This window comes from Cryptotermes secundus, unplaced genomic scaffold (assembly GCF_002891405.2).
Source record: "Cryptotermes secundus unplaced genomic scaffold, Csec_1.0 scaffold46, whole genome shotgun sequence".
Lineage (NCBI taxonomy): Eukaryota > Metazoa > Arthropoda > Insecta > Blattodea > Kalotermitidae > Cryptotermes > Cryptotermes secundus.
In genome coordinates, this window is record NW_019726221.1 from 728,233 (window position 1) to 755,762 (window position 27,530).

The 27,530-nt window shown below is 42.9% G+C and overlaps 1 protein-coding gene across 6 annotated transcripts in view; it reads right to left on the minus strand.

Moving 5' to 3' along the window:
- Nucleotides 1–27,530, minus strand: part of LOC111863863 — a 381,779-nt gene that overhangs the window by 159,905 nt on the left and 194,344 nt on the right. Inside the window, exon 1 of one of the 6 annotated variants that reach the window (XM_033751232.1) lies at nucleotides 16,996–17,045. The exons of the other annotated variants lie outside the window; for them this stretch is intronic. The gene's annotated coding sequence lies outside the window, so the exon portion shown is untranslated. Of the gene's footprint in view, nucleotides 1–16,995; nucleotides 17,046–27,530 lie in introns of those variants that run through there. 6 annotated transcript variants of the gene reach the window in all.

The following is a 27,530-nucleotide window of genomic DNA, read 5'->3' on the forward strand; positions in this document are numbered from 1 at the left end:
CAAATTCTCCATCATCATAATCACCCGGGGCAGGCTACAATAGGCTAATTAGTGGCCGCCGTGCCGAGTGGACCCTCTTGGACTCCACGCCCCACTAAGCAAATTAAAAAACAAAATTAAATCACAAACTATGGATTGAGCTTTACGCTTGGGAGCATAATGCTCGCCTTACTAATATGTAAACATTCAGTTCAGACCTCACAGTAAACATAGAGTGTCTCCGCTACAAAAAACTAGTCAGTGCTGTTAGGGGCATGATCTCTGTTTGTTCTGAGAATCATAAGAAACACATAAATCCATTCTATGGGGAGAAACGGGCAAAACTGCAACCGCGGTGCTTAAAAAGATTAATCAATACAAATTCCTTCATCAATCTTAGAGAGATAGGATGCGATGGTACTGATTGGATCTATCTGGCTCAGGATAGACCAGTGGAGGGTTCTTGTGAACACGGTAATGAACCTTCGGGTTCCATAAAATGCTGGGAAGTTCTTGAGTGGCTGCACAATTGGCGGCTTCTCAAGAAGGGCTCAGCTCCATAAGTAAGCGTCATCATCATTGCCACGATAAAGTTGCTTTCCCCCAGATGACAACTGAAAAGCAGAGGCAAACTAACATCTTATGCCGAAGTCAATGTATGTAAATGAAGCACGGTACGGGAGCCTGTGGCGGGGAGGGGAGAGCTGGAGTCTCTTAGTACACTTGGTCGTCGAATTGTGACCTATGCGACTCACGACCAGTCGCACTTATGACCACAAAAAAATGAAAAATAAAAGATTAAAATGTAAAAGTTTTTAAAAATAAATTATAATGATGATAAAAAGATTAGAAAGGTTAAAAAATACTGTTAAAGATATGGCCGACATACGACCAGATCGACTTATGACCTGTCAGTCATAACGGCAGTCGGTCGTAAGTCGATGGCCAAGTGTACTTGAACCATGAGTGGCCAAGTGTATCAGCTCCCGGTAACAGACCGAGTGGAATGACAAGTGACAGAGCAAAACAGATATGCTCGAAGAGAAACCTGTCCCAGTGCTATTCTGTGAACCAAAAATTCCATACGAACAGCCCTGAGGTTTAACCCGGCCCTCCGTGGTGAGTAATCGAGAGCACCACCTCAACCAGCGCACATATCACAGCACTTGACAATGGACGGCAGTCGGCGACATACTTGTTGCCCCTGTCTGGGACTACAGCACCTCGAGAACATCATCAGACACGTGCTACACAAACCACTTAAACATGTAGCAGCTCCTATCATTTAAATATATGGGTTAAATTTGTGTCAGATTGCTACAGTTCGGATACGAGAATTTTCTTTACATACTGACAGAAGAGGAACGGAAGTCAGGATAGCTCAGTCGATACAGCGACGGGCTACGGGCTGGGCGGTCGGATTTCGGTTCCGGGCAGGGGTCAAATTTTTCTCTTCTTCAAAGCGTCCAGACCAGCTCTGGGGCCCATCAAACCTCCTATTCAATGGGTACCGGGGGCTGTTTCCCCAGGTGTAAAGCGTCCGGAGCGTGAAGCTGACCACTCCTCTCCGTATGCTGCCGCGGTCAAGAATAGTGGACTATAATTCCACTACCCCACACGTCTTCATGGCATAATGCTTAATTAATTAAGCAGCGGGACAACTTTACCTTCAACCTTTTATCACAGAAGAGGAAGCAACCTTATTACAACTAGTACAAAAAAGTAAAGTTGTCTTTGTGCTTCAATAACTAAGCACTATGCCATGAAGACGTGTGGGGGACTGGACATACACGAGTATGTTAGGATTCATCTGGTTAGAATAGAGACCGGCGAACATGGCGATGAATATCCTGCTTGGGATCTACAAAATGCTACAAAAATTTCTTTACTACCTGAGAAAATCTTACTCCCAGAAGAGCTCACAGAATTGGTTCGTTATTTGAATTTAGTACCTCAAACCATACAGGAAAGTATAGCTGTCGAAATTAACGACAGTGCGGGGATATCTTATTGGAAAATCCTGCCTTGCTGGCACTGAGATAAGGGACACTTCTAGCAGTATCAGTAAGCCTGCTATTTTTATTAGCCCTTTTGAACCAACTGACTGAAACCAGTCTAGACATTGAATGTGACCAGAATTCTTAATTGCAAAGCAGTGAGATTATATGATTATTACAACAAACGTGAGACAGTAAGATACATTACAAGCACTAGTCAGAGTAGCGGGCAGCAAGGACTCCTCAGAAAGAACACGATAAGGCGCGACAGACGCTGCCTAAGCATGACTGATCATCTGCCACACAGCCTTCGGCAGCATAACTTACGCTCATTTACTTCAAGAATTAGAATACCGGAACAGATCAATCAAGCAACCAAGAATCTGACGCGCGAGAGGACCGGGCCCCAGTTCCTGACATAAGCGGATTCCCTATTCTGAAGCGAGCAGTCTCTCAGCTGGTCACAAAATTTCCTTCATTTTATGAAACCTGAAGACTCATTACCGCGTTCACGTGTTCCTGGCAACAGACCCTATTCTGAACCACACGAATCCAGCTCACGATCCCAAGTTCCCTATGTGGTCTGTTCCCTTCCAGGTTTCAGACTGAAAACTTCTCTACATATACGTACTTCACCTCTTTTATGCGTGCTACACTCCCTGTCTGTCTCACTCCCAGACACCAAGCGGTAAGCAATTATCAGAACATACTACAAACTTTCCAATACTTGTATTTTGCACAATGAATAAACAACATTAAATCAACATGCAGTTCTCTAACAAACAAAAAACAAACTCCGTGGCATGTAGTCTGCAAGTGAACTATACCGACTGAGCGACCGCCGCTTGTTGGAGAAGTTAGTTCCAACTTTAGCGGATAGAGGGTGTCTCGTGGTCAGCGCAACGAATCCCTACGGCCGTTAATTTCGGTTTTCTAGACCGGAGCCCATGTTTCCTTGAAATAGCTTCTCAATTATCCTCACGAGGCTGAGTGGACCCCGTTCTAGACCCAATATTTCTCAGAAAGTCTGGTAGCGGCGGAACTCTGACCTCTAGACCACAGAGGCGGTCTGCAGTTCTTTAATATCTTACAGAATTTCAAATGATTCGAATGATGAAGTAAAACTGAGCAGAGAAAACATTTGCAGACGTAAGAGCTTCTTATGCGCTTGTGAAACACGTATAAGACAAACATACGTGTATTCCAAAGCAAGATGCGTCACTACTACACAAATTAATAAAGTAGTGTTTTGTTTTGTTCATGGACATCAAACATGTACTTCGCTAGTGAATTAGGTCTCAGCAACCTAACTTCAGTGAAGCTACTAGTGTGGCAGACTTCCGTTTAAGTTTAGGCAACTTTCTCTCCTAATCTCGCTTACTGGCCCTCCCTGGAAAACCAGCAGAGCAGTAAAACTTTCAGTTACGTATGCGGGTGAACACCGCACGGGAGAAAACTTAGCCATTTTATGGCCGTTAAAAAGAAACTTCTACACACAATTTACTCGCAGCAGCCGTGTTATACTGGGCATGTTAATTCATTTCGTAAGGCACAAGCACAGCACTGGCTCAGCGTACGTCGACCCCGCTCGTAATTTAGCTCCATAATGGTATTTTGGAAATATTTAATTTACAAGTGCTTTTGGAAAACAATGGGGGGGGGGTTCGAAATGAATGGTAGTCGAAGGAGAGAACCGGTAGGCAGCATGCGTTTATTAGGTTTCACGTACGATATACATAAGCTAAACACGTGCTATAAATAACAGAGTATCAGAAATGACTGTATAGTTTCGTAGGAAACACTGACCCCACCCACCTCTGGGATGCTGAAGTTACTCTGCAAGAACAGTTCATGCCAAGAAGCAGTCTATCCACACGTGACATGTATGTATGTATAGAGTATGCTAAATCTTACCACTGCGACTGACAAACATTTTGTTTCTAGTTCTCACTGAATGCAAGTTAGCTTATATAAATTACAGTAGTTAGATAGTCTGTTGTCCAAAAACTTAAAAATTAAAATATACAAAACTATAATTTTGCCTGTGGTTCTGTATGGGTGTGAAACTTGGTCTCTGACATTAAGGGAGGAACATAGACTGAGGGTGTTTGAGAACAGGGTGAGGAGAATATTTGGACCGGAGAGAGATGAAGTGACAGGAGGTTGCAGAAAACTACATAACGAGGAGCTTCATAACTTGTACTCTTCTCCAAGTATAATTAGAATGATCAAGTCAAGGAGAATGAGGTGGGCAGGTCATGTAGCACGAATGGGGGAGACGAGGAATGCGTATAGGATATTGGTGGGAAAGCCAGAAGGAAAGAGACCACAGGGAAGACCAAGGCGTAGGTGGGTGGACAATATTAGAATGGACTTTAGAGAGATAGGATGGGATGGTATGGATTGGATAGATCTGGCTCAGGATAGGGACCAGTGGAGGCCTCTTGTGAAGACGGTAATGAACCTTCGGGTTCCATAAAATGTTGGGAAAGTCTTGAGTAACTGCAGAATTGGCGGATCCTCAAGAAAGGCTCAGCTCCATGATTAAGTAAGTAGATACACTATTGTGTTAGTCAGATGCGTGTATCAGAAACTAAATTTCTAAAACAAACTATCACGTGTTACCGAGAATGATTTATTGAGGAAATATGTAATGGTAGTAACCACTCACAGTGAGTTAAATACATACTGTAAGCTGAATAAAGAAAGTGTAGCTACATGTAATAGTACGAGTAATAGCCATCACAGTGGCCAGCCGCGCGGTCTTAGACATGAACTGTCTTCGCCCGCTCAAACACTGAGATCGTGGGTTCGAATTCCACTTGAGTCATGGATGTCTGCGTACCTTTATTCTGTGTTTGTGCTGTCTTGTGGGTGTAGGTAGCGGCCTTGCGACGGCTGATCCCAAGTCCAAGGAGTCCTACCGACTGTGCAAAAGGTAAAGAAACTGAAAAAGATGCCAAGGTCCAACAAACGGGCTGTAGATCCACACACAGATATATAGATAGATGGAAATTGTAACAACGCTGAAGAAAATTTTGGAAATTAATCTATATAAATAAAAATGTAACTGTTGGTTTGGTTCTGGTCGAAGATCTCCGAAAGTTCTTCACCGATTGCTTCGAAATTTTGATAGAACGTTGCATTCGAACACGCGCGTGTTTTTATATACCTATTATATACATGTCACATCTGTGACAGGTTGGTTGGTTGTTAAAGTATTAATTGTACTCAATATTAATATACTGTAACGTGTTATACGTCATCCATCGAATACCAACAGATCGTTTCCTAGGAATAACCGTGGCAACGAACTGTTGAAACAGCGGAAATAATGCATTTCTGCGGCAACGAGCACAGAACACGTGAAATGTAACCCTGGGCGAAAGTGCCCTCTATTGCGTCCGTAACCGGGTTATAATAGCCCAGCTCCGAAGAGTTTTTCGGTGATACTGGACGTGATAATAATTGTACTCGCTGGTGTAAAAGTGAGCGTTCAATAACTTATTCGCTGAATCCGAGACGTGCGTGGAAGTTACGTTATTTCGTGAGTACAGTTTATTTTTCATTGTTTTTCATTTCGTTTTCTTAACTGTTCTCCTTATTTTTCGGTGCAATTGGCGGTGGGATTGAGCTGTGTCGATTGATCTGCGTTTGATTTGAAATATTTCGTCGGTATGTAGGATGTCACGCCTGTGACAGGTAAAAACATGTCACATGTTCGGAATCCAGGAGTCGTTTCCATAGTAACGCTAGAACAGACCGTTGCATAGATTCCGTTGCGTAACAACGGATGAAACCGGAAAGTATACTTCCATGGAAACGCAATAACAGTGGGCCATTGCATAGGAATTGAGGTTCCGTTGCGTAACGACGGATGAAACCATTTACTATAAAGGAATACAACAAAGTAGGTCTACATGTACGAGTATTCAACGTTAAATTTATTCGAGCTCTTCATTTATTTCTGGTGGTGTCTTTCGGGACGCAAATGACAACACATGAAGACAGAAGCAACACCCACGCCCCTATCAGCGTAATAACAGGTATTTACTTACGTATTTATCGATGCTGTCAAATGATAAACTATATAACGTCATAGCCCAGAGCATCAGTTCATATGCGTGTACATACGTAGGTATGTCAATGATTATCCGCGATGTAGCTATAAACTTTGTTTCAATACAAATATAAAACTTACATTAACATCACTGTTCAACACAGTCCCCTTGCTTTTCAAAGCACAGGCTTCTTTATGTCCTCAGATAAGCAAGCTTTCGGTTGAGCAGCAAACCACGCATGCGCCGCTTCCTTCACTTCTTGGTCTGCGGTGAATCGACGACCCCTTAATGCCTCTTTCATTGGACCAAACAAGTGACAGTCACAAGGGGCCGGATTTGGACTATATGGAGGATCAGCCATTACATCATACTCACATTATATCAGACGAACATACCCACTTAAAATGATGCGAGGAACTACTCAAATATAAGCTTCCTCAGTGCGTGCCTGCTAATTTGGGAACAAGTTGCCTGCTTGAAATAGGCGATTTTTCTCGGAAATTGCGGTTGCGTTGCAGTTGCCAGTTTTCTTGGTGTGCCCTCGCCCTAAGACAATAACAATTCAACTACTGCAATCGCGCCAACCATTAGCCTATCCTGTGAAGGGGGAATATATGTACGTGTATATACTCAAGACAGTTTAATAATAATAATAATAATAATAATAATAATAACAGAAAAGTCACGATTCATACCAATTAGTAATGCATAAACTTGGGCCGCGCCATAGCTCAAGCGGTTAGTCGCTGGCTTCCCACCGCGGCGGCCCGGGTTAGATCCCGAGTCTGGTCAAGTGGGATTTGTGGTGGACAAAGTGGCGCTGGGGCGGGTTTTCTCCGAGTACTTCGGTTTCCCATGCCAATCTTCATTCCACCAAATTCTCCATCATCATAACCAACAGGCCAATCAGTGGCCACCGTGCCGAGTGGACCCAGCTGGATTCCACCCCCCCACTAGAGAAGCACACTTGCGTGACGCCAAAGTATAACAAGTAAACTCGCCGACCCGGATATGCGACAACCAATCAGACAGCACAGTAAAACTTACTAATAATTCCTGATTCGACGTTTAGCGTGTGCCTCTTCGTGCCTAATATGCAATGGAATCTGGCAATAGAATGCAAATAGTCAGTTCACTCCTGTTTGCATTCCGGCATACCTGGGACTAAACACTTAGCATGACGATACTATCATACTGAATGCTTCGGTCGCGATGCAAGTGATATGGACGGCTGATTCTCACAGTGTGGTTCGTGGCCCGCCAGAGGACCACAATCTCACTCTTGCCCATGCCGAAGACACAATAAACAAAAGATTCGCGCTGAGCGCCTCTGTGGTCTAGTGGCCACAATTCCTGGCTATAGATCCAGAGGTCCCGGTTCGAATCCCGGAGCTACCATATCTTCTGATAAATAGTTGGTCTCGAACGGGGTCCAGTCAGCCTCGTGAGGATAACTGAGGAGCTATTTCTAGGAAATAGCGGCTCCGGTGTATAAAAAGCGAGAGTAACGGCTGTGGGGATCCGCTGCGCTGACCACGTGACACCCTCTAGCCGAAGATGTTGGCATAACTTCGCTGACAAGCGGCGGTCGCTCTGTTGGTACAGTTCGCTTGCGGACTAAAGCCAAGGAGTTTGTCTTTTGTTTTGAGGGCCCCGGATGATATCTCAGTCCAGAAACCGGATATTGTCGTCGTTTCCCTCAGTCCCTCCAAGTACATTCTGGGTATGACAAATTAATACGAGTGCGGACCTTTGGGTTGTAACGCCGTGTAGTTCGGAGACGGCCGAACATATCGCCTCCATTTTCAGGGACGACGAGTTAGCCCAGAGCAGCTAGCACGTTCTTCTTTTCAGAATGAGTAGTATGGCAAATGCTGGAGACCAATCACCTATCTCTCTGTGTCACATTTGCATGACGTCACCACATACCTCACAGAGCCGAAGATGCGATAACCCAAGTGTAATTTGACTACTTCCTGTCTTCGATATTGTCAAGAAAGATATGCGAATATAACCCCATTCAAGCTAGTTACGTACAGTGTGTTCCAAAATTATCGTCACCCCCACACTGAAATACTGAATAAAACAAATACTGGACCTCTGCATAGCTTCTTCCTTTATGTGTTGTTCGGTAATGGCTGTAATATTTCTTCGACTTCGGGCCAACAAAATTACTGACAAAACCGTTTTACATTTTGCCTGGGTTCATGGACGACAAAACAGTGAAAACTTCAGACTTAATTGTTCCTATATTCTTAAGGTCTTTTCATAAGGAAGTTCCACAAACACCGGCAGTTCTTGCTTGGGAAAAGACGTTCCAGACAGGAAGCATTAAGAATCTTCATTGGTTGCATCCTCCTGTGTTCCAGATATATATATATAGGAATTAGGTTAACCGTCAACACTCACTTTTAATGTCTTACAATTCGACTTTTATTCCTGCTACATGAATCAGTCTACATGGAACCAATGCACAGTCTAGAACACACCGAACATACGAAGTTATGGAGACTCAGATGGACACAGGGCCCACGCATTACAGAAACGCCTATGACATTTTCGTCAGAAAACATTAAGAGGAGAGACTATTTGGGAGATCTAGGCAAATGTAGGAAGATAATATTAAAATGGATCTTAAATAAATACATTGTGAGTATATGGGCAGATTCAATCTTTATCAGTATTGGATTGAATGACGGAGTCTTCTCAACTAGTCGATTAATGTATCAAGAACGATAATGTTTCATAATATTAATATAAGACATGATAAGGTCGACATACAATTCCTTTTTTGAACTGTGATAAGTAGCTGTTGACGGGGGTATGCCTCTGCAATTTTTCTTAAAAATTTCAAAAACTTAGCATCTCAAAATTGGGATCCAAAAAATAGTGTATACATTTTAATCGGGAGAACCGACTTGATTAGCATGTAAGCCAGGGCCACCTCACTTTTCCGATTCTTGTGCGTCATCTCAGTGCCCTCTACACGAAATTTGTATGTAAGCAGTAGTACTCGTATGCAAACTACAGGAGCTCTGCAGTACTACACTTGTAATGTTTACTTTGATGCACGATTTACGGCACGTGAAAGATCCTTATGTCTCTAGGAGACCTCTGAGCAAAAGTAGGCAACAAGTTTCCCGCCCGAGTAGTTTCCAATGCCTCTGGTAGATGGGGGTAATATCAGGCACCGAGGGCCGACCTCGTTGGCTGAACGGGGCTGATAGCACGCACCAGTACCGGTAGGGTATGGCGACAGTAGAAATTAAAGGGGGACGCACAATGGACCAATAACTGGTCTAAGTGCATGGGGAAACCCACCCCCTCTAATAATAATAATAATAATAATAATAATAATTTGATGCACTGTCCGTGAATGCGGCTGAATATTCTCCGCGTCACCACTCACAAGTTTGGATACAGAAGCATTCAAATCATACATTTCAAACGAAGCAAGACACTGTCATGTTCACGAGGTCCCAATGGCACACGCAACCATAAAATCAGCCAACGGCACATGGAAAATCAATTTACTTGTTCATATGAAGTTAATTAAGTGGTATTGTGTAACAAATTATTTCATCCTTTTATAGTCAAATCAGACACGTGTAATGTCTATACGAGGCTTATATTTCTAACGTTTATTCTGAACAGAACTTTTACATATATAACGTCAGTCATAAAGAGATTTCTTTGTAGTGGGTCAGCATGATATGTTGCCTGAACTGACAGGACCTTTGTGCTCATCCGACAGAAGTGCCTCCGACTGCTGCTGGACATGCATGACACCTACAATCGACTTTCTGAAGCATCGGAAACATTCTTACATGTTGATATCTGGACTTCTGGCCTGTGATGTTTCCGCTACATTATGTTAGCTTCAGAAGTGTGTAGCATTATGGGTAGGAGTCCTCACGCTGGTTACCTATCTATCGACAAAAAGATGAGATGAAAGGACGATTATGCACTTGAACTACAAATGTGGAATCGGTCGTGGGCAGTTTCAAGAGAACTACCATCCGAACATTCAGCTGGAGGGACTGAAAGAAGCTTAGGAAATTCCTACTTAGACTCTTAGTTTGTGTTAAGGCTAAGTTTCAAACCAGTAATTTCTATACCTAAGTCCAACATCTAACCGCAGAGTTAACCTGCAAGTTGCATTATTCATCTTCATAAAATCTGCCAACATGTTTCGCGTTCCTGCATCGACGTCGTCTTCAGTTTGTCTGTTTCCTTCTGCTGGGATAAAGCCACAGGTGCTTGCTGTTAGCGGATTCGCGACTTATATTCTACATAAGGGCCGCGCCATAGCTCAAGTGGTTAGTCGCTGGCTTCCCACCGCGGCGGCCCGGGTTCAATCCTGCTTCTGGTCAAGTGGGATTTGTGGTGGACAAAGTGACGCTGGGGCAGGATTTCTCCGAGTACTTCGGTTTCCCCTGCCAATCTTCATTCCACCAATTGCTTCACAATCACCCTCACCTATCATCTGGGGCTGGTACAATAGGCCAGAAGTGGCCGCAGTACAAGGGACTCAGTCCCACCCCACTAGCAATAAAAAAAATATATTCTACATACCATCTTTAATTATAAACCAATATTACACGATTTTTATGTTCCTCAGTATGTGTCATGTCGGCTTCCATGTACTGCAGTAACCGATTATAAACAAAACGGGAATGCGGCGGCGAAATTTAGCAAAACTTCCCAAAATCAAATGTCACTGAATCTGTTTAGAGGTTCTCCTTTGTTTCTTGCGTACAGACGGACGGACGATGCGGTGTGGATAGGTGTTCTACAGGGTTGGGGAGGCGCTTAAAAGTAAAACACATTCTTGTTCATATTTCGCATGATGACAACGCAGAGGTGTCTGATGTCTAAAGCGTGGTAAAACGCGTTCAAAATGTTCACATTTGCCAGTGCTTATTCTTGATCATCAGTTGTACGCTATTTAACACATCAAAAGTCACCATTCAGTGAATGCAATTACACAGGTACGAACGGAAGAACTCGAGGGGGCACTTACACTGTGCTTACCTGGCCAAAGTTACAGTTACAGCGCGGTCTAAGGCACTGGGATCGTGGGTTCGAATACCTCTCGAGTCATGTCTGCTTGCCAGTCTGTCTGCGTTTCTTCTCTGTGTGTGTTATCTTGTGTAGACCGAGGCCTTGAGAGGGGCTCATCGCCTGCGCAAGGAGTCCTACGAACTGCTTATACGATTCATAACTTTATAATCAATTCTGAATGGCAAGAGGCCAGAGATGATCTGTCAAGGTAATAGCAGCAGAACCTAGCACTCATCAGAAATACGAGGATTAAATTCGGACTCGTGAGAGCAGGGTCTTCCTGTCTGAGACTGGATAGATGTCTCGTGTTCACGCCAGAGGTCAGGTAGGTCGTTATGGTGTCTCCTCACCACTTGCCGTTGTCACTCGGGCGGCAATGACCCTAGCAAACACACTACGCTCGAGGAAGAACGTAGAAGCTGGATAAAGTCAATACAAACGGTGCACGTCATGTCAGCCATGTCTACTTCTGAACATCTGACGAATAAACGATGAAGAATGTCTTAATTTGCGTACTCGTAGGCCATGGGAACATTTCTTAATTCCAAAAATTATTTCGTTACAGTCTTAAGAGATTTATAACCAGGACGTGAGAGCATCACCATGCATGAAATGGCAACATTCTCGTAAAGGCGCGAATAAGTGAGCAATATCTCTGCGTGGAGTAGTGAAGCCTAATAATTATATTTTGTAAACCTCCATTTATATGCGAAGGAAGTTAACTGGGCAATAAACAAGTCGCGTGTACTGGTTACACAAACTAGAAACTATACGAGATTTTAACTTGTGTGCTTTCTGATATACTAAATAACACGTGCTGTCTTCCTGCACTTAGCATAGTTATAGTCCTTATGTAACATCCTCTCTGACGAGAAGATGGGGTTGTCTCTTATGAATATGCTTGGCCTTTCGTCAAGTGTACGTATTGCACATATAGCGTGTTACTTAAAGTTTTTTCTCTTGCACTATATCTAAGTCCTCTGGCAGCACAGGCTTTGCAAAGCAGATCACGCCTATCTTACGTAACTCATGCTACAACGGCAGCTTAGTCACTTGAACAGTCATAAGCTTGACCACCGCCATTTTTAAACCTCTCATATTTGAAACTACCTCAACTCGGTCGGTCGAGGCCACGGTTTACATTCATACACCCAAACATGCAAAATCATAACTCCGTGCACGGGTATGTTAACACCTGCATTTTTAAGACAGAAGATGTAGACACGAAAGACTCTTAACTGAATGGTAGTAAGGGTTCCGCTACTTAAACAGCTTTCTAATTCGTGAATACAATTTTGTTTCATTCTTGTAGTTCCCATATATATTAATTTTAGCAGTGGATTTTTGGGCTTAGCTTAGAGTTTGATTCTGTCTTATATTCTGCTGACAAGACATGAATATACAAATTACTTAAGCTTTCTCTACATTCACTTCTAAACAAATCTCCGTACTAGCATAAAGATAAAATACGTTTCGTTAATGACGTTTACCACGCCAGCCATAAAGAGGTCCACCTCGTTGACAGACTGTATAGGGCCTCATCTGCAAGAAATAAAGTCGGTTTGAATTTATGTGCGAGCTTATGAGGCAACCAGCCGGTCGCTGCAGCCGAGCGGTCTAAGGCATGTACTGTATTCGCTCGCTTGGAAACCGGGATTGTGGGTTCGAATCCCACTCAGGGCATGGATGTAGTTTGTGTGTTTGCGGTTTTCTGTGTTTTGTCTACAGGTAGAGGCCTTGCGACGAGCTGATCACCCGCCCAAGGAGTCCTACCGAATGTGTAAGATCTAGAAAAACCGAAGTGAATGGAGAAGGAGGTAGGCCTAGGCCTACTGTGGCTACGAGTATAGTGCCAAGGAAAAAAATATATGAGGCAACCTCCTCACATAATTAAACTAGCGAATAGTCTGTTTACAGGCACCTTATACTAACCAGCTTCTAATTTCACGATAATGATCTTGATGAAGCATTACAGCGTACTTATCTCCATCAGAAAGCGTATTATAAGCTAAAAATCGCTCACGGGTATGAAGACACGTAGCTGAACTGTAGGCTATTACTGGACCCCTCAACAACATAATGATTTAATTGAGAGATAAAGTCTTACTGCTTACTATTAGGAAAAGCTCATCAACTGTGTTACCTTGTTCCTGGTTTCAGAAATTCGAATGAAATGTCTACAGTTCCTTGAATCTCTGCTATGGACTGACTGCTGTAATTAGAATGTGGAAAAGATCATCCTGGTTCCAGAGCTTAAAAATGTAAAATATCCTGATAATGTGAGAAAAGTCACGTCAGTAAATCATCTTATTCGGGGTGCCCTGCATATGGAAGCATCAGGTTCGTCGGAAATGTACCAAACTACACGACGTCATATCGCCAGGGGAAACTCAAATGTCACATAATAAAAAACGCAAGCCTCTGAAGTTAAACTGCTGCGGATTTAGAAATTGTCCGAAGACGCAAAATTTCACCTGACTTCCAAAAATAGTCTGAATTTTTTGTTAGCACTGCATGTACCTTCTAAGTTATGCAACAGGATAATCTTTTAGAGAGATATTACCGTTACAGAGGAACCTTCTTTTTCATGGCGGAATTCACCTGAACATTAAAGACGGAGACAAAGTGTTTTTCCGAAATATCAGTATCGGCCTACAAGGCTACATGATGTCACAACCGGGCCGATATCAACCCAAACAATACAGTCGCATTAATAGTTTTCTTGTTAATAGCCGCCGTATTTATTGGCACAACTTTTCCCTAAGCGTAGTTACTCTCCTCAAAATTTGAACAGAGATACGAACCTTTCGTTTCCCCGAGCAAGAAAAGTGTTATCTGCCAACAAGAATTGGTTTCATCCTCCCTCGCTGCACCAGTACCACCTGGTGGACTCGATGAGTTCTCTGTTGATACACACTTTCTGACGGTTCTGCTGTTATTGGCTTGTACTCATGTCTGGCTTTACAAGCAACATTAATATTCTTTCTGCTATGGTGTGTTAAGTTAGGCACTTACGTATTTCACGGCTCACACAATCGGCAAGACAACACAACGATTCGACACGTACCGCATAGAAAACTATGCCTCTAGTAATTCTTCGTTGTCGTGGCAACGTTTTTACTGAGTTTATACCTAGAAACGACAGGGGGAGACATAGACACACGAGTCCAACAATCCTCCTATTGTTGCGTGTATTCGTTGCAGCGGGAACGTCTTTACCGAGCCACTGCCTAGCAACGATACTACGCATAGACATACAGATAAACAGACTGGTGGAAGGAATTTATGAGGTACGCCACTAAGATGTGCTCAGGAGCCATGATATTTGACACAAAGTTCCATATAGATTGGTTCAGACATTTAAAAGTTAATAGTGGGGATTCACAGACACACACAGAAAGCATGAAGATCGCATAAGCCTACTTCTATTTTTTTTCCAAAATGAGGGAAATGGGTTAGAAATGTATTTTTTGCAGAGAAAAGTATGGCTTGGCGAACGACAGAATTATCACGTGGCTTGAGACGTTAATATGGATAAAACTTGTAATTAAAGGTGGCAGACGATATATCTATCGATGACAGATTTACAGGCAAATTTTCCCCAATCCTGATGTAGAGGATTAGAGACATTCGTCCATTCTTTACTTTATCGAGAATTTTTTAAAGAAAACCTAAAGTGTAAGTTCAAAGAACTTACGAAGCCTTAATTCCTTCAAATTCCTCAATCAACATCCACAATGATACTGGCGCGGACGACAAAGAGAACACAGCGTCATCTATTGTTGCGTAACCTAGCAACGGACTGTTTACCAATAATCTGTTTTCGCGGGAACTTGTTTACCAACCCGTTGCCTAACAATGGGTGTATATGTAACAATATATATGACCTGCTCATCTCTTGCTGCATAACTTGTTCTTCCTAACAATATTTACTGAAATGCACAAAACACTATGATAATCTTCAGGTATGTAGCGCAGTACAGTCCGGTAGTCTGTTGACCCTGAAGATGAAAGCAGTAGATTCTTCCGAAACGTCTGTGGAATTCCACCTGACTATACAACTTTACATTCCACAAGATATTCTTCATAGTGACCACTGTGAGAATATCAAATCCAACATAATACACATATGTACGTACATGCATACATACATTAATTTAATTTAATTCACATAGTGGGGGGGAGTCCAACTGGGTCCACTCGGCACGGCGGCCACTGATTGGCCTATTGTACCTGCCCCGGGTGATTATGATAATGGCGAATTTGGTGCAATGAAGATTGGCAAGGGAAACCTAAGTACTCGGAGAAAACCCACCCAGCACCACTTTGTCCACCACAAATCCCACTCAACCAGACCCGGGATCGAACCTGGGCCGCCGCGATGGGAAGCCAGCTAATAACCGCTTGAGCTATGGCGCGGCCTTGCATACATACATTATATTCCATGAAAACAAATACAGTCAAAGATGGGTGTAGGATTTCGAATAAAAACAAGGAACATGTATGTACAATACAACTGAAGCTTCCACACAAAAAAATAAAAAACATAAAATACACAGAGGGCTCATATAAGGAATTGAAATGCTTTAAATAGATCCACACACATGTACATGTGTACATCGTGGTATTTATATAGACCTTCCAGTAGACGAATCATTTTCAGATAAGAGGAATTTCTCGACAGTGTACAATGAAAGTGTATTTACTTGTCTCAATATAATTTTCTGTTCTCTCCTCTTTTGTCCTCTGACGCAGGTCCATTTCTTTCACTACAACAGTCATCAGATTCTGAAGACAAAAAACGGAATCACAGTGACAGTAAATCAACTACTCGTGAACTTAAAGAAATCGTATGATTCAGCTACGAGGGAAGTGCCCACAGAGTTTCAGGTACCCATGAAACTAGTTAGGCTGATTGAAGTGTGTTTAAATGAAACCTATAGTGAAAGCCGTATATGCAAATATTTGTCTGATAATTTTCGTATCTAAACTGGTTTAAAACAAAGAGACGCTTTATCGCAATTGCTTTTGAACACTGCCTTAGATAAGCCATTATGAAGGTCCTGGAAAACCAGGTAGGACTGAAATTAAATGAGACACTTCAGCAGCAGGTCTTTCCAGATGATCTCCGGACCTAAGGACTACCTGTCTCGATTGGGCTGAACTGAGTAGGTTCTACCTGAAGACGGAGACGGTCTCCGAATCATTGTGTTTTAAATAAAAACAGGACGATGTTCAGAAACACAACAGCTGAAATTATAGGAGGTTGGAGAAAACTGCATAATGAGGAGTTTCATAACTTCTACTCTTCGCCAGGTGTAATTAGAGTGATGAAGTCACGGAGAATGGGATGGGTAGGGCATGTGACACGCATAAGGGAGAAGAGGAATGCATACAAGATTTTGGTGGGAAAGCCAGAAGGAAATAGTCCGCTCGGAAATCTTACAAGCAGATGGGACGATAGTACTAAGATTGATCTTAAAAGAGAAATGATGGGGTGGTATGGACTGGATTCAATTGGCTCAGGATAGGGACCAGTGAAGTATTGCTGTGGATAAGGCAATAAATCTTCGGTTTCCATAAAATTTTGGGAAAATGTTTAGTGGCCGGACGACGGACAGCTTATCAAAAGAGCTTTCGTCCATGAGTTCGTTAATCAGTCGCCGGCCTGGAAAACCGAGATTAACAGTTGTGGGGACCCAGTGCGCCGACCACGCGACATCCTCTCTCAGCAAAAGTTGGCACTAACTTCGGCGAAAAGAGGTGGTCACTCGGTAGGTACAGTTCGCTTGCGGACTACAGGCCACGGAGTTATAGACCAAGATATTAGACAATAAACAAATGCTATAATTTTACTATGAGAGCGGGAGTAGTTCATTTATTTTACTACATACTGAATGACCGCGGAATCGCGGTTCGATTTCCGGCAGGAACAGATCTGTCTCGCCTCCACAGCGTCCAGTACTGCCTGGGAACGAACCAGCCTCCTATCCAGTTGGTATGGAGGTATCCTTCCCCCGTGAGTAAGACGGCCGGGGAGTGAAGCTGACCACTCACCTCCATATAGTGCCGAAATATGAATAGGTGGGGCTCCTCCAAACGTCTTCATGGCATGTTACTTCATGCAAGGGGGCAACTTTACGTTCTTCACCCCAATCTTTTGCTTAGACCAGAAAACGGGTTCATATTTGGTGGTTATGCACTGTTCCTAGGCTCCACGCTGTTTTCCATTATCACTGCCACTCACTACAGCATCGTCAAAAAATGTATGAAACGAACACAACTGCCATAACTGCAGCATAATTACAGATTGTCTCCTCCCGGACACACTAACTCACACGGGCGATTAAACATGACTGTTCATATACAAACAGACGAACTTCCAAGTTAGGAATGTTCGCTGTTCAAGGAACGCTGACTCCGGCTGTTGTCAGCTGCTGATCACTTTTCCTTCAGCTCATGTTAATCGCCGTCCTCTCTCGTTTCCCAGTCCCGGTGAGAACTCATAACTACACAGCTCCATTGCGTAAACACTGTCTTACTGAACAGACCACGGAGTGTATTTGTACGAAAGTAATGGCTAAAGAGAACACAGCCAATTTCGCAAAATTAATTTCTGAAATTAAATGTCTGAATTGTCTTATAATGAGACATTTTGCCTTTTACGCGTTATATTAAATGTTAAAGAAAAAAGCAACCGTAAATTGTTAATGAAGTTAGTAAAATGTTCAGTCAATAAAATCGCCTTATTTCTGCGTTATTTTCGTGTTTGTGTTGTCCTGTGTAGGTATCGGCCTTGTAGTGGGCTGATCTCCCGTCCATGGAACCCTACCAACTGTCTATACAATTCATAACTTCAGAATAATTTTGTATGGGAACAGGCCAGGCAGCTTAATCCGTCAAAGCAGCAGCAGCAGCAGCAGAAGAAGAAGAAGACAAATTAACAAACGTTTAATATTTCACACCTTCCGACTTTTCCTGTCAGGCATTAATCGTTGCTGAAGACGTGTAATTACAAATATTGGTTCGTGTAATTTTCAAGTTTCATTAAAATCGCCGCCAGCAAATTCGGAAGTTATCTGGGAGCAGGACATGTGCAGAAACCATACGCCGATCAGAGAGCGGATGGAAAGTGAGGTTATGTACTTGGCAGAAGAGATCGTGGTCTATTTCCAATCACTGTTCCAAAATTTATCGAAAGGGGCTTAAGCAAACTAACAGAATCTTGACTCAGGATAAGTGTCCTACCCGAACTCGAACCTGGTACTTAGTCACATAAAGCACACCTAGTCTGAAGACGTCTGCTCCAGTGTTGCCATTCTGTTCTGTAATACAGTGTGTACATGAAGGGTCTATATAAAGAAAACGCAAAGAGTTGCAAACAAGGCAACACCCTTTACTGGCCAGTAGTGATCATGATGATGATGATCATCATCATCATCATCAAATGTAACCTCATGGTGCCTGACGCAGGGCCGGAGTAGGGAGTTAATATTCTTACGTTTCATGCCACACGTAAAGAATGCCTAACATACTGGGTGGTTCAATAAAAATATTTAAAAGTTTAAAAAATTCAGGAACAATTGTATCTCCTTTATATGACGCCGTGTAGTCCGTTGAAAGTAAGGCGACGTTTCGGAGGAACATATCGCCTCAATCTTCAAGGTCAAAGAATAAGCTACGGAAGAGACCAGCATGAAGCAGGTATCAAACGGGACTTTGATTCTGAAGATGGAGGCTACATGTTCCTCTGAAACGTCGGTTGACTTTCAACAGATTAAGCGGCATTATGTCCCAGGAGACAGAACTATCAGATAACCGTTATCTTATGAGAACTTATGTACCTATAAAGACGAACGACCCCCCGGAGCTGAACGAAAGGAACGCAAAGTTGCACAGAACGTGCCGACGCATGCGTATAAAAGGATTAATTCGTAACGCAGAAAAACATGTTCCCCTCTTAATTTTATGTATTTGGGGGGGGGCACGCGGTAGCGTAGTTGGTGGAGGCACTATGCTACAAGCCGGAAAGTCGCGGATTCGATTCCCGATGAGGTCATTGGATTTTTCAACTGACCTAATCCATCCAGAAGCACTATGGCCCTGGGGTCGACTCAGCCTCTAACAGAAATGAGTACCATGAATCTTCCTGGGGGTAAAGGGCGACCGGCGCGTAAGGCTGACAACCTAATCGCCATCCGTAAGCGGATTGTCTAGAAAATATGGGAGCCTCTACATCTCACAATCCTACGGGCCTCCACGCCCTGTTACAGGAATATCTTCACCTTTCTTACCTTAGAGAAATTTTAATACATACTGCCCGCTTTTTGGAAATGCCCTATGATGTCAGGGCCACAGGTAAGGGGAAAACAACCAAAACAGTCGTCACAGGGCCTCAACAGAACGGAAACAAATTTACAGATTTTACTGGGACATGTTAACTTTTATTTTCAGTCATTATATAAACCTACATTTTTTGTTAGCGATAAGGGGCTCAATATTTTGAGTTCCGGGGGTCCCCCACAACTGTAAATCCGACCCTGTATGATTTTACAACTGAGTTCAAAAAATACACAGAATTGCTACCAAATTCCCCAAATTTAAATGCGCTGGGTTACCATGTTTAGAAAGAAATTACAGTTGGTTGTACACAAACCAGGGGGAGTGGCTTCCATTGTCTCGAATCGCTGCAATAAAGAACTGAAAATAAGTAATTTCCGTATCACAAAGATAACGTTGCATCAGCCACTGATGAATCGAAAACACGGGGTTAGGCCGTAATCCACGAAAATGGGGCCCTGTTCAACACCGACTGCGATACAAAAATATAACTGTTTATAAATATACGTAGTTTTAACATTCAAAATGGAAATTATTTCTCTGTTTATCTGATCAACTCTTAAACGTAAATATTGCCGGTCACGGTAGCCGAGCGGTCTAAGGCATGTACTGTCTTCGCTCGCTTGGAAACCGGGATCGTGGGTTCGAATCTCACTCAGGCCATGGATGTTTAGTTTGTGTGTGCGTTTTTCTGTGTTTGTGTGCAGGTAGAGGCCTTGCGACGAGCTGATCACCCGCCCAAGGAGTCCTACCGAATGTGTAAGATTTAGAAAAACCGAAGTGAACGTAGAAGTTCATGGAGATAGGCCTAGGCCCACTGGGGCTGTAGTGCCAAGGAAAAAAACGTAAATATGTGTTCTACATAATTTACATGAATTTTATTTAGTTCTAGAGATCGGGAAATTTTTATCAATTTAATTTTTTTTTGCATCAGCCAATTTAATCTGAATTGACGGTGCAAAGTCTTTACCGGAAGAAACGTTACCTCTCCGTTACATACGCACAGACTCGACCTGTAGCCCGTCTGAACTGAAACGACAGTGAGCTGCCCGTGGATGCTGCTGAAGGATCATGCACAGCGCAGCACCCACCCAATTGGCTACTATGAAAATGTTGAGGCCGCCTCTTGCTCTGTGCTGGAGCCTCGTCTGTGCGACGCGTGAGCACCAATTAAAGATCCGTTTATATTCTTTAGAAGTTGTTTCTGCCGGTTTGATTTTAAACGTACACTTCATATGAAGAGCCTCTTGTAGTTCGAAGTGTGTAGCAACGGGTCCAAGTGGAACAACTTAAACGGAGGAGGAGGATTGGCGGCAAGTGCTGAGTTCATTCGGCACTTGTAAGGCGGCTCGTAATAAGAAACGAAATGAGAATGGGGCTGAATAAAAACGTACTTCTGATCTTTCAAGCTTACGTTGCGAGTCGCCATTTAACAAAGACTCTGTTACATATCTGAAATGCAACATATAATAGCAGTGTAGGATATTATTATGTAAATGAAAGAGATTCTTACAGACAACCTCACAAGATCTGTGACGGACAAAGTCTTCCTTTTCATAGGTCTTCATGAAACAGGTCTTTGTATCAGATTAATGAAGCAAAACTGTGATCGGAAAAAAATCCTTCATTACGATCAAAATAGAGATATCTATGAAAATTTTTTGACAACGATCTTTTCATGATATTGCCAATTAACCAATCACGGTGATCCTTCTTTTTAGTCTGATCCTCATCTGATACACAGACGTTCGGCGTCTTGCCGCCATTCTCGTCCTTAGGTGACTGGATATCATTATGTTTATAATCAAACAAACAATTTTAAGAAATCTGTGCGTGCAATGATAACCAGTCAGCGGAAGACAAAAGCAGAACAAACTATATGAAATACATATTCCACACAACATAATATTTGTGTGTTATATTTAGGGGAATGTTGTAAATATTCTGTAACTAATGTATTAATGAGCCGGTCACGGTAGCCGAGCGGTCTAAGGCATGCACTGTCTTCGCTCGCTTGGAAACCGGGATCGTGGGTTCGAATCCCACTCAGGGCATGGATGTTTAGTTTGTGTGTGTGCGTTTTTCTGTCTTTGTGTACAGGTAGAGGCCTTGCGACGAGCTGATCACCCGCCCAAGGAGTCCTACCGAACGTGTAAGATCTAGAAAAACCGAAGTGAACGGAGAAGTTCATGGAGGTAGGCCTAGGCTCACTGGGGCTGTAGTGCCAAGGGGGGGGGATGTATTAACACAAAATGCATGTAATTTAAAACACATTTATGCAGAACATGTTTTTTTATGTCAAAAGAAAAAGTCCGAAAATTCGGGAATTAATGGCATGTTCAAATTATCTCTCCGGGAATGTTTTTGAAAGTCGAAGCATATTTGTAAACGGAAGTTCATGCTGTTGTCAATGTTCTTTAGCATTGCTGGGCTGAGGGAAGAAAATTTATGAAGAAAATTTATGCTTGAATTCGTTGCTTTAAATACACGTATATCGTAATACATCAGTGATTCCAACTTTCCGGCTATTCTGCGTATTAATGATCAAGATCATCTAACATAACAAAGAAACGTATACAAAACATAAGCTACTTAACGTGCTACAGTCGATCACAATGGCCGCCCGATCCAAAGTATGTACTGTCTTCTCTCACTCGAACGCTCGGATCGGGTTCGAATACAACTCAAGACATGACGTCTGCGTTTGTGCTGTCCTGTATAGGTAGCAGCCTTGCGTAAGGCTGATCCCCGTCCAAGGAGTCCTACAGAGTGTCTAAAATTAAGAAATTGAAATAAAACGAAGCGTTTCACGAATCCCCTATGCTAAAAGTGCGACCAGCTGGAATAAATAAACAAACAGATGACTAGATGGACAGACAGACAGATACTTGCTAGACGGGTATTAATGAAGTCGACGACCCCTTTATCAGTCAGCGGTGTCCCATGGTCGATGCAACTGTGACGCTTGCCAATACACGAACATCAGCTGATAATATGATCGGCAAACAGCGACAAAAGCTGCAAAGTTGGTCATGGGAATTATTACGCTGGTCTTCCCTTGGAAGGACGAAGGAAACCACGGCGCACGTCACCCATACAAGACCGATTAAGAATCAGTAAATGACATGACACAAAATATTAAGCACGAAATCTATTCACTATTTTCTGACAATCCGAATCTATTCGGAGGAGCCACGATAGTGTCTGACATAGATTTGAGATCTTTGTTTTAATTCCAGATTATGTTTATTAATACTATACTTTTTCGATCTCTCTGTGTGAAAATATCGTGTGAATATATGCCACGAACATTTGGTTACTGCTGTATATGCCATGAGCGAGTTCAAACGCCCTTTGAGTTGCATCAAAGGCCTCCAATGTTTGATGGCAAAAACAGAAATTTGTTCACTGAAGCATACTATATAAAAGAGAAAACAGACCTGGAATAAAAATCAAGTTCAGTAATAAGGAACACGCGTCTGTGTAGCGACACAAAGAACAATTCTTTGGCGAATGTGTTTGTCGGCTTTTCTTCGTGTTCCCGTCCCATTTGACCACAGTTTGGCACGAATACTCATTAGGCGTTAAAATGGTGACAGTGAAGTTGCCAGACAAACAACCATTTGAAAAATTACAGCATGTATAAAGAACAATTATTGTAAATAGATAACTGTACTTTATAAATGAGCCAACTGATTAAATTAATGAAGACTGTCGCTCTTACAGCATTCATTACAGGCCCTAGCCTGTTTACCATGGCCATGAGAAGCCAACGAAAAAGCAATTAATGACACATAAAGCAACCAAAATTAACTCTGTTTTCATGACCCACTTCACAACATCTAACAATGCTGAAGATGTAGGATATACGGTTCTGGGCACCAGTAGTTTAGGGTTCTATCTTCAGGGATACCATTCCGTACAGTCCGTTGACAGAAAATGGACGTTTCCCAGGAACACATCACCTCCATCTTCACATGAAACCAGCACGAAGCAGGCAGAAATCACAGCAAGAGAAGCAGGTCCTCTTCTTGCTTGGCTTACTCTTCAACTCTGATGATGGACGCAGTATGTTCCTACAAAACATTCTACAAGATTTTCTTTTTCCTTGGCACTACAGCCCCGGTGAGCCTAGGCCTACCTCCATGAACATCTCCGTTCACTTTCGGTTTTTCTAGATCTTACACATTCGGTAGGTCTCCTTGGGCGGGTGATCAGCTCGTCGCAAGGCCTCTACCTGTACACAAACACAGAAAAACGCACACAAACATCCATGCCCTGAGTGGGATTCGAACCCACGATCCAGGCTTCCGAGCGAGCGAAGACAGTGCATGCCTTAGACCGCTCGGCTACCGTGACCGGCACTCGAGCAGGAATAGCTCAGTCAAAACAGTGACTGGCTACGGGATGGTAAAAGGTAAAGTTGTCCCTGTGTTTATTTAATTAAACACCACGCCATGAAGGCGTATAGGGGAGTGGATGTACATCTGCACCATTCTTGACCTCGGTACTAGACGGAGGGTAGTGGTCAGCTTCATGCCCCGTGGCAAGAGCCCCTGGTACTCATTAGACAGGAGGCTGGGTAGGCCCCAGAACCATCCTGGAACCTGGGGAGAAGAGAAGAGCGTAGCCAGTCACTATACCGGCTGAGCTATTTCGGCCCCTGGCTACGGGACGGAGAACCTGGATTCATTTCTCAGCAGACGCGAAGGTATTTCTCGCCATCAGTGTCCAGACCAACTCTGGGGTCCATTCTGCCTCCTATCCAATGGATACCGGAGTCTCTTTCCCCGAAAATAAGGCGGCCGGGGCGTGAATGCGCTAACGCCCATCTTGTGCCGAAGATAAATAGTAGTGCATCGATATCTCCACTCCCTCATACGTCTTCATGGTGTGGTGGTTAATTAAGCACACGGAACCATTAGGCATGCCTTCTAATTGATGGGTATTTCAGTTCTGTAGGAACTGGATTTAAAATGGAAGTGTTGTTCTAATTTATTTTGGCTTAATATGAACGGTTTTTTCTCTTGTTTTTGTATTGGGATGTAGAAATTGTTGTTTTGTGACATGAAAAACAATCACAGCATACAACTTTCCATATTTGGAATGAACTAGTTCTTGAAACAAACATCTTTCACCTCGACCAGGTACCTAATCAATCCTGCAAAATTTAACAGCACTTTTTCCTGCACAAGGCACTTAGCAATGTACACTTTATATAAGCTTAGGTTATGGGTAAAAAACCGCACAATTTCTATTTAAATCCAGCACGTAAAGATAATTATTCACTGCGCTGCAATGATACATCGTTTAGCAAGAACGACGACTTCAGGGATATCTCTGAACGACGCTGTGTTTCGTGGGATGGCAAGAAAATATATTCTCATTACTTAAATTAAAAACTTTGTCATTCTACTACACATTCATTCAGAGAAATTACTATATTACACGAAACTATTATAAAGGAGAATATTTCATAACACATAATTTATTCCGGACTATTGAGATTACTGAAATTATTCTAAAACCGGGTATCGATTGCGCGCGGCTGCCACGCGAAGCAATATTCGTTGCTTTTCCTCGAAAAGTCTATGCCATGTTGCCGCGCGCGGCAGAATGAACACTTCTGCGCGCGAACTTCAAGCGTGTCGAGTTAAATCGGTGCGGTTCTTTGTCCCGCGGCAAGGCAATTTCAGTGTGCTGTGCCCTTTCAGCTGAGACGGTCTTGTGGTGTTCCGGTGTTTTTTTCGCGGCAAAATGGAAAATGAAAAGTGTCTCTCATAGCAGCTTTATAAATCTAAAGAGGTGTTGTGGAATTCTAAAAGTGCTAACTGCCGTAACAAAATTATACGCGAGGACGCATGGAAGGACATAGGTGACGAAATGAAAATGCCAGTTCAGGATTTAAAAAATAAAATGACAACTTTATTGGCTTCATACAGAAGAGAAAAGTCCCGAATTAAGAAGTCTCACATATCTGGTTCTGGCATGAACATATTTATTAAACTGCTCGTATTATCTGTAATTATGCTAATACACTAATAATTTACTGTTTATTTACAGCTGCAGGTACTGTTTAAGTATCGAAGTGGTTCGCGCTCAACGAATTCGACTTCATGGCCGACAAAAACACTCCTCACGTTACTGCAGATACTTTGCCTGATGTATTCACGTGATCTCGCGAGAACTGAGGAGCAACGGCAATCATCAGCAGCATGCGGCTGCCGCGCTTCCATGCTGGACACGAACACGGTAAACAAACGAACGAGTCTGCCGCGCACAGTCGATACCCAGCCTAAAAGAACACAACGTTTAGGAATCCACATCTGTTTATATCCTAAGGTGAACGGGTGAGGAGAAACCTACACAGCTGGGTCCGTTAGAAAAGAGCTGATCTCAGTTAAGTGGATATTTTCACTTTCTGATGGACCCAACTGACTAGATGTCTCCCCCGTTTTCATTGGAGGGCGGAAGTCCATAACCTCAGCAATCCTGAGTGTAACACACAATCGTCAAAACCCTGTGGAAATAAAGTGTTGATATTGTCGCGGGTTTCCTAGGCAACGCGACAAGAAATTGTGTGGGTCTCGGATTTGGACGAGTATGTTTATTGGACAATCACTCTTTACACTAATACAATTATTCGCACTTAAAAGGTTGTAGAGCACCGCTAATCTCGGTGGAGCGTCTTGGCTCTTCGTTCTTCACTCAGCTCTAGTCGGATACGAACTGACTTGGTCCTCTGAACTGCCCTTCGCTTATATCCTGCACTCGGGCTGGATAGGGAACACCTTGTCCAAAAGGTTCAGTTTCGCTGTTAGCTGGAATATCTGTTGCCGCGGGAATTCAACAATTCTGCCTCTGCTGGGTAGGCAGTTTCCTAGGTAACATACGTTCTCATTGCCCGTTGCATAGCGATAGATGTCCTATAGTCCGGCTTTCAGGCAGCACGTCACGATATTTTCTCTTCATGTAATATTCTTACGAAAAACGAACAAAGAGCATAACAGTGGACCAGGAATATAGTGTGAGAGACATAAAGTTTCGTTACGGAAATCCTATAGAAAGCGACCATTTTGATTAATAAGAAATCTAGCTAAGGATAGTATATCTCAAGGCGATTCATGTATGTAGCTTTATATGGAGTCATATTATGACAGCAGTGTTAATTCCAAAGACAGCAGCACTGCACAAGGACTGCCGGCAATAACGCAGTGTAAGCGAAGTGGCAGCTGCTGGCAGGTTCTGAGTGAATGCAGAGGCTTCTAGTGCCCCATCCCACTTCAGGAAGACGAGTGGCAGCATATAATCATTTCATTACTTGATGAAGAGATATTAAAACATTTTGTTTGCACTGGCGAACACTTCACGTGTGTCATATCACCTCTGCTGACAAACAATAACAGTACAGCCTTCTGCATAGCTCAACACATGCCTGACAGTGATCCAAGTGCCTATTCCTTTTAAATCTTTACTTATTATAAACGTTTAAAAAGTGCAGGTCAGTGTTATGTTTAAAGGAGCAGCGTGGTAATGGTCCTACCACTGAAAAGTCTAGGCCGCACACAAGCTCGCATGAGAGTTTCATTGTAAAAACATTTAGGAAAGGAAGTTGATGAAGAGACTAAATTTACGCCAGCAATGCAGTTTGTCTGTGAAATAATTTAATAAATGTTGAAGAAAGCAGTCTTCTGGGATTTGGCACCGTGTATATGTGGTGTTAACCGACGTTTCGGTTCTTACATATTTTTTCTTCTACCCTGAAGATGGAGGCGATACGTTCCTCCGAAACGTCGGTTAACACCACATATTCATTCATTCATCAGTAATCTGTCAGACGACAGGTCCACAGTCTCCCCCAAAACAGTTCGTCCACTTAATGCGATCTTCTGTTTTTGGAAAGAGACTATCCAGGAAAAGTGATAATGTGGTAGTTTTTCCATTTGCTTTCCACATCGCAGTACAACAGCCGTTCAAACCACTCTGGTCACGCCTGTTGCTATAAGAACTTGAACCATCTCGAGCATCATTTGCTCTGTGCTTCAAGTCGCTGCTGATGACGCTGCTTCCGGCATCAGTTTTTGGTACC